Here is an 8205-nt window from a genome sequence, read left to right on the forward strand (position 1 = left end):
CCTGGGGACGCTAAGTGTGCGCCCAGTAAATGTTTGTTGACCCGATGAAGGAGGGTGCGTTTCCACAGAGCTACCACCAGGTGCCGCTGTGCCCCAAGCCAAGGTCGCCCAGTTCCTCCCTTTGGGCCTGGCCTCTGGCCCTGCTTCTGGGCGTCTCTTCTGCCTGGAGCACGACCCCAGGCTCTTTCCTGCGCTTCAGGCCCCCAGTCCTGTCCCCTGTAATCCGTTCACCCCAGAACCACTTTCAGGGTCTTTCCTACCAGCAGTTTTGAACTTCTTCCAGGATTCCCCAATCATATCACCCCCTCCCCACGCCCCCGCTGTGTTCAGCACCAGGTCTTCTTAACATGAATTGAGTGACAATCCGAGGCTATGTGCACCTCTGAAAAGGCCCTATTAGCTTCAGGCCTTACACATCCGTTAGCTGGGGGTCAGGGGTGCGGTGAGGCCGCCCTGGGCGGCGCTTGTGGGCTCAGGAGACAGTGCCTGGGAGACCAGAGGGATCTGCTGTTGAGGGGCTCTTGGGGTAGCTGTTTCTGGGCTCTGGCTGTGGAGGAGGGTTGGGCTGGTGCCGGGGAGTCCACTGTCATTGTGGGGGTTCCGACTGTTGAGGGAACCGGTTGTAAAGATCTTAGGGGAGCTGTGCTGTGACCGAGCCTGTGCAGGCTCCTCCCTTTGGCTGGTGTGCCAGTGGTTCCCAGGCTGGGCCATTGAAGCCAGTGGTTGGCTGTGGGGGTTCTTTGCTGCAGGGCCCTGCTGCTCCAGGGTTTGGGGTGGCTCCTGGGGAGTCCAGCTGCTGAGCATGATGCAGGTGATTAGCTTATACAGGCCTTGGGCTTGTCAACGTAAGAAACATTCAAACCTGTGAAGCATTTTTGTGAGTTTATTTGAGCCAAACTGTTGACAAAAGCTGGGAAGCAGAATCTCAACGGACTGAGGTAATGCCCCAGAGAATGGCAGCTTTGCACCTTGTTTTTTGCATTGCAGTCAAAAGGGGGACATAAGGCAGACAGCGCTGGGCTGCTGCCGCCCCTGCCAGCCCCTTGGGCCTCAGTGAGGCCGGGTGATGCTCCAGAATGGGAGACGGGCCAGTTTGGGAGCAGACTGGATCTAGCTTCATTCACTGTTATTTGTTAACGACAGAAGCCAACTAGGCACAATTTACATTGACGCTTCATGCCTTATGTGGGAAGGACAGCAATTCCAGGGGAAAGCTGCCCTTGTGGAGAAGTTGTCTAGCCTTCTGTTCCAGCAAATCCAGCACAGCATCCCGGCGCAGGGCCATGAGCCCACGCCAGACAACTGCATCATCAGCATGTTTGTGGGCCAGCTTAAGGCTGATGAAGACCCCACTGTGGGCTCCACCAGGTGTTCCAATTAAGGAACATCAGTGCCGCTTGGGTTTGCACCGAGGACACGTTCGCGCTTGCCCTGCGCAGCTTCGGCTGGCCTCCTCCCAGCCAGGCACTCGTGCTGTTTCCTCCGCGCTCTTCCCGATACTATTCCCATTCCTCCAGATGCTGCAAATAGCAACACAGATGAGCAGGGCTTTGCGCATGATGTTTGGGTGCTAGACTAGTTACATCGGACAGGAGAAGTCTGTGTTGTACCAGCGGACGCCTTGGAGAGACTTAAGTAATGCAAAAGGTGGTCTTTTTTTTTTTTTTAAATCTACTGACAAGTTGCTCTAGTAACCCAAGAAGTGAAGGAGGAAGCAGCTGCCTCACCCAGATATTGATTTGTTCAGATGTTTCAATGCCTCATGATACAATAAAACCACAAAAATTTTCTTAACAAAAAGAAAAAAGAGGAACATAAGTTTACATGAAACCCACTGGTGATAGATCAGGGAGGCGGGAGAAAGCAAAGCAGGGAAACCTCTGGGACTGGATAAAAATAAAATGATCGACACATACTTTTATTTAGGTGGGCACATGATCGTTAATAGTCAACAATTAACTCAGTAACAATGAGGGGATTTGCAGAGCGGTGCCTGTGCTTTGAGGGGTCCAGAAAAAGGAAAATTACTTTGACATTCCAACGATATATTATCGTAGATGCAAAAAGGCAATCGGTAGACCTTTAAGGTAAAGATTGACCTTTGTCAGGGAAGATATCAGCGTAGGACATGACTACCCACCATAAACTGACTTTTAGTTTAAAAAGTTTTCATTTCAGGCCACCCTTTGGGGTTACTTTGTCTCCGAGTTTGCAAGGCTGCCACGCAGGCCCTCCCTGAGCTGTCAGGTTAGCACGCGGCCCCCTTTCGTCCGCAGGCTGTTGTCTGCTGCCCCCTGGGTGCTGTGCAGCCTGTCTTGGGGTACAGCCGTGAATGAAGATCAGCTCTGCTCATCTTTCCTTCTTTCTGTGTTTCTTGTTCTCTGTGTTTTGCAACCTGTCCATCTTTCCCTGGTTCCACCTGGCTCTCTCTGTGACCAGATGAGACCGGGACAGAGGGCGTCTATCCCTGGAAGGTCTCAGGTGTGTGGGTTCTTCACTTTGTGCAGGAAGTAATTCAAGACACGAGTCCAGGTGATTTTTGAGAGTATGTTTGTTAAAGCTGGGGACAGTGAAACAAAGGAAGGGCTTAGGACGGAGGAAGTAAGATCACAGCAATAGGAGTGAGCGCAGGTGGGGCTGCTTGGGCCCTTTGAAAAGCACTCGCCTGAGGGAAGAGAGGTGCGGAGCGCTCGGGGGAGAGTGCACAAGGCCCTTTGTCCGGAGGTTTTTACGTTTTCTAAAGGTGGGGAATTTTAGGGGAGGTGCCGGGAGAGGATGTCTACAGAATATTCGTCAGCTTTCCAGCTGTGTCCTTTATTATGCTGATGCATCAAGTTGCGCCTATAGAGGGATCGGGTCATTCTCTGGTCAGCTTTACCTCTATCTTGGATTTGTCTGGCTCCAGTTGTTTTTTTGTTGTTATTTTGTTGTTAATTCCCCTGACTTCATCCCTATGGCTGTCACTGATTGGGTCCCTGTTGTGTATCTCCCTGACTCCCCGATTTAAGCTGCTCTCTGGTTGGGGAGGAGAGATGTAAACCATCTGCTCCTAAGTGCCTTCTGTTAGGGAAGGTAAGATCTTGGGATTTATTAGCCGGCTGCTAATTGCTCCTTCGTTCCTTTAACTATCTGCCTCAGCTTCCCCATTCCACTTGCCAGAGAATTTTCCTAGCTTCTTACTAACCGGCCTCATCACCACCTGCACCTGCCCTTTCCTGGCCCTCCAGACCTCCTGTTTCCACTCAGACATATATTGAGCACCTGCTGTATGTGTGTTTTCACTGTAGCAGGTGCCTGGGGCTCAGGGCCCTGCCCATGGGGAAAAGGAGGGACCCCTACTCCTGAAGGCCGGCCCCAGGAATATAATCATCAGTGGATGCTGGCCCCAAAGGCCCCTTGATAAGGCTCCTTCTCTTGAACTTTACGGTTGAGTCTGAGGGGGCTAAGATGGGTATGTGGGGTCAAGGAGGCCTCAGCCACAGACCCTGAGTGGGTGCAGAGCCTCTGTTCTGGGGACAGGAGAGGGAGCAACCATGCTGATATATGAGGGAGACTGTGCCAGGCAGAGGGAACAGCCCGTGCAAAGGCCCTGAGGTGGGAATGTACCCAGTGTGTTGAGGCACAGCAAGGAGGCCAGTGTGGCGGGGCAGGTGGCAGAGTTAGGGGCAGAGTGTGCAGAGTTTTTTGCCTTGGGGTACATACAAGGCTCAGAGCCCAGGTACTTCCTACACCTGGGTCCTGTGTGATGCCTCCTGCCAGGGCAGATGTAGTGTCGATTGAGCCAGGTGGCAGATGTCGTGTTTGTTCATTGAGCCCAGGTGGGACCCTTTCTGAGGCTTTCTTGTGCCAGGAGTCTTCCTAGGGCTCAAAAGTCAGGGCCCCAAGGCCCTCTGAGGAATGGGCTGGGCTGACCAAAGCTGTGGGAACAGCCCTTCTGGTACTTCCTACCCCAACTGCCCCAACCCCAAGCCTTCTGAGAGGAGGGAATATAAGGCACATGGACTAGCTTGGGGCAAAGAGCAGTGGTCAGGGGCCTGGAGGGAGGGCTGGCTTCAGCCTAGTCTCTCTCATTTAAAAATTCTGTTCAAACTTCAGATGGGAAAGATGGCATCTCATTGTGGAAATGAAGACAAATGCGCATTTCTGTTGTAGGCAGCATGGACAGTGTTCTTGGGGTGCCCGTGAGGATGACGAGGCTTCACAGAGAAATGCATCCTCAGGGCAAAGGTAAAGCTCTGGCCGTGTGGTGGGAAAGGGGCTGGAAGTCTTCTTGCTCACCTTTGATTCATTTTTTAAAAATCTCCTATGTGCTCCTTCCCAGTTTTAAATCTTGCTCTTCTCCGTTGGAGGCTGGGGTCTCATCTTGACCAGGGTGTCTGCACTCGCACGGCCCGGCTGCAAAGCCCCAGGAAGCTATTCTTTGGAAAACACTCTGAGGTGCTGAATGTCTTATAGACACGATTTTCCATCTAATTCTCAAAACACCTGCCTATGGCGGGGACCCTTAAACCCACTTCGCAGATGAGGAAACTGAGGCTCAGAGAGGCTAAGGAACAAACTCAGCATCCAATTACCAACATGTAGGAAGCAATTCCATTGGCTGCTTTTTGAGGCTTCACTTAACCAACTCCTCTTCAGATATTAAGATTCTGTTTAACTTAATTCAAGTTCCAGAGGAGTGGGGTTGCTACCTCTCCATCTCAAAAGAAATCTTCTCATTCTGTCCAGTCGAGGAATAGTGGCCCTGTTTCTCATCTGGGAGAGGGCTTTAGCGTTCAGCTCAGTATCAGCCTTACACTCCAGGGAAAGAAAGGAGAGGGGACATCCATTCTCCTTGGAGAACCCAATTCCCGAGATTGACCTTGGTTCTGGTTCTGTGTCTGCCACTAAAATCTGATGTGATCTTGTTAAATTCTTTCCCAGCTCTGAGTCCCTACTTCCCCTTCTGAGTTTTTATTCTAGCATTTATGCGTTTTGTATCGGAGCTCTTTCATATCTGCCTGTTTTTGTTTCATAGTCTCCTGTTCTTGTTTTATGGTAGTTGTTCCTTCCTTTTTCTTTTTGCGTTATTTAATATACAGGGTGTCCCAGAAACTGTACACACACTTCGAATAATTATTCCAATGCATTAAATCTGAAAAGAAAGAAACATCAATTGAACTATCAGCTGTTAAGTGTGTATGCATTTTTGGGGGAATACACTGTATTTGTTATTAAACCCTTTTTTAGATTGCTCTTAATCTCTAGTTCTTCAGATGAAATTCTTCTCATGGGGAGTTTGTGGGAATTTTACAAAGGGGTGACTTTCTCATTACTTAAGGATATTTCTATAATGTGCACCTGGTAAGGCCCTTAGGAGAACAAGTGCTCTTAACCTCATATATTAGGGGCCCCAGCCCTCCCATGGGAGGGTAGGGGCTTCAACCCTTGTCATGGGACACCTTGCTATGGTTTCTTGTTGATGTTAGTGTTTTCCTGTCATTTTTAAGTGTTTGTAGTGGGATGGATGGTTTCAGTGTGTACAGTAACCCCTCACTTAACATTGTCAGTAGGTTCTGTGACTTTAAGCGAAAAGACACGATGAAACCAGTTTTCCCAGAGGCTAATCGATATAAACAAGAGTTAAGTTCCCACGGCATCTCATCAATGTTATAACAAAATGACATGGAATGAAACATTATTTGAGGACCTGCTGTACTTGGTTTGTTATCTTGAACAGAAGTCTAATTCTATCATCTGTAAATACTGTACAGACGAGGAAATGGGAGCTCTGAGAGGTGGGCTCACCCGCTCAAGGACACACAGCTGGGAGGGAGAATTATAATCTGGCTAAACCTTCTCCACCCCTCTGCATGTGGCCGCCTGGGTGTTAATCTCGGCTCTGACTCATTAGTAGCCGTGTGTTCCTTGGACAGTTTTTTTTTCCTCTGTGACCTGGGGAGACTGACCTACTCTTCAGACTTGCAAAACAAACTCAACACTGTGTACTTGGCAGGAGAAGAAGTGAAAACTGCTGGCAAGGCTTAACCTGGTGTATTAGAAAATGTGTGGGCTCTGGAGTCTGGTTGTATGACCTCAGGCAGGTCACTTAGCCTCTTTAAGCCTCAGTTTTCTAATCTATAAGATGCTGTTAACAATCCCACTCACCTCTCTGGGTGGTGATGAGTGTGAAGTGAGAAAATGCATGAGCGTGGCACATAGTAGGCGCTTAATAAATATTACTCCCGTACATGGAGGAAAGCTGAATGGGGAGTAGGGGAGTGGAGGAAATGTGACAGCTGATCCATCCAGTTCCTCAGGGTTGGGAGCCAGGGGAAGAGATTCTCCATGGACCCAAAGAGAGAACAGAGAGTAACAGGGAAACATTCAGGGAAGGCAGATTTTAGAAAAACTATAAGAGCTTACCCAATCTAAAAGGAGTTGACTTTAGAGGGAGTGAGTTCCCTGCCGCTCAGAGGGACCAAACAGAGTCCAGGAATAAATCCATACATCTATAGCCAATTCATCCTGATACGGGTACTAAGTCCATTTATTGGAGAAGGAATAGTCTCTTCAAGAAATGGTGCTGGGCCCAGCCGGGCGTGGCTCAGCAGTTGAGCATCGACCTAGGATCCAGCAGATCAAGGTTGGATCCCCAGTCAGGGCACATACCTGGGTTGCGGTCTCGATCCACAGTCAGGGGCGTGCAGGAGGCAGCCGGTCAATGACGACTCTCTCATCATTGATGTTTCTCTCTCTCTCTCCTTCTCCCTTCCTCTCTCTGAAATCAATAAAGATATATTTAAAAAAACAACACAAAAAACAAAAATAAAATGGTGCTGGGCCAACTGGATTTCCACATGCAAAAGAATGAAGTCAGACTAGTAACTCATACCATATACGAAAATTAACTGAAAATGGGTCAAAGACCTAAATCTAAGAGCCCAAACCACAAAAACCTTAGGAGAAAAGTCTTCATGACCTTGGGTTTGGCAATGGATTCTTAGATATGCCACTAAAACCATAAGCAACAAAAAGAAAAATCGGTAAATTGGCCATCATCAGAATGAACAACGTTTGTGCATCAAAGGACATTATCATGAAAGTGAAGACAATCCACACAGCAGGAAAAAGTATTTGCAAACCATATATCTGGTAAGGGTTTAACATCCAGGATATATGAACACCTACAATTTGACAACAAAAAGACAATCGACCGAATTAAAAACTAGGCAGAGGCCCTGGCCGGTGTGGCCAAGTTGGTTGGAAAGACGGCCTGTGCACCGAAAGGTGGCCGGTTTGACTCCCGCTCAGGGCACATACCCAGGGTGTGGGTTCGATTCCTGATCAGGGCGTGTTTGGGAGGCAACTGATTGATGTTTCCTTCTCTCTCTCTTTCTTCCTCCCTCCCTTCCTCTGAAATCAATAATTTTTTTAAAAACTAGGCAAAGGACTTGAATAGATATTTCCCCAAAGAAGAGATAATGCCAATAAGCATATGAAAAGATGCTCGACATCATCAGTCATTAGGGAAATGCAGATCAAGACCACAATGAGAGCCCGGCCGGGCGTGGCTCAGCGGTTGAGCGTCGACCTAGGATCCAGGCGATTGGGGTTCGATTCCCGGTCAGGGCACATGCCCGGGTTGCGGGCTGCAGCTGATCAATGACACTCTCATCATTGATGTTTCTATCTCTCTCTCTCCCTCTCCTTTCTTCTCTCTGAAATCAATAAAGATATATTAAAAAAAAAAAGACCACAATGAGATACAACTTCATACCCGTCAAGAATGCTAGAATAGAAACATTTAAAAGTAAAAAAAACAAAAGTGTTGGTCATGATGTGGAAAAATTGGAACCTCATATATTGCTGGTGTGACTGTAAAATGGTACAACACGGTGGTAAACAATCCGATGGTTCCTCACAAAGCTAAATATAGAAGTACTATATGACCCGGCAATACCACTTCTGGTATATACCTCAAAGAATTAAAAGCAGGGACTCGAACAGGTACTTGTACACCAGTGTTCACTACAGTATTACAACAGCCAAAAGGTGGAAAGAAATCAAATGTCTATCAACAGATGGATGGATACACAATATGTGGCGAATACATATGTGGAATAGTTCTCAGTCATAAAAAGAAATGAAATTCTGATACATGTTACAACATAGATGAGCCTTGAAAACAGTATGCTAATTGAAATAAGCCAGATAAAAAGGTCA

General features: G+C 48.0%; 1 pseudogene across 1 annotated transcript; it reads left to right on the forward strand.

The window, feature by feature from the left end:
* The first annotated feature begins 1076 nt into the window (after positions 1-1076).
* Positions 1077-1530, forward strand: LOC308566283 (nuclear transport factor 2 pseudogene; annotated as a pseudogene). The gene has a single exon. The product of its transcript is annotated as a nuclear transport factor 2 pseudogene (transcript).
* Positions 1531-8205: the final 6675 nt, after the last annotated feature.

The sequence above is a fragment of the Miniopterus schreibersii genome (assembly GCF_964146895.1).
Source record: "Miniopterus schreibersii genome assembly, chromosome: 13".
In the NCBI taxonomy this organism is placed as follows: domain Eukaryota; kingdom Metazoa; phylum Chordata; class Mammalia; order Chiroptera; family Miniopteridae; genus Miniopterus; species Miniopterus schreibersii.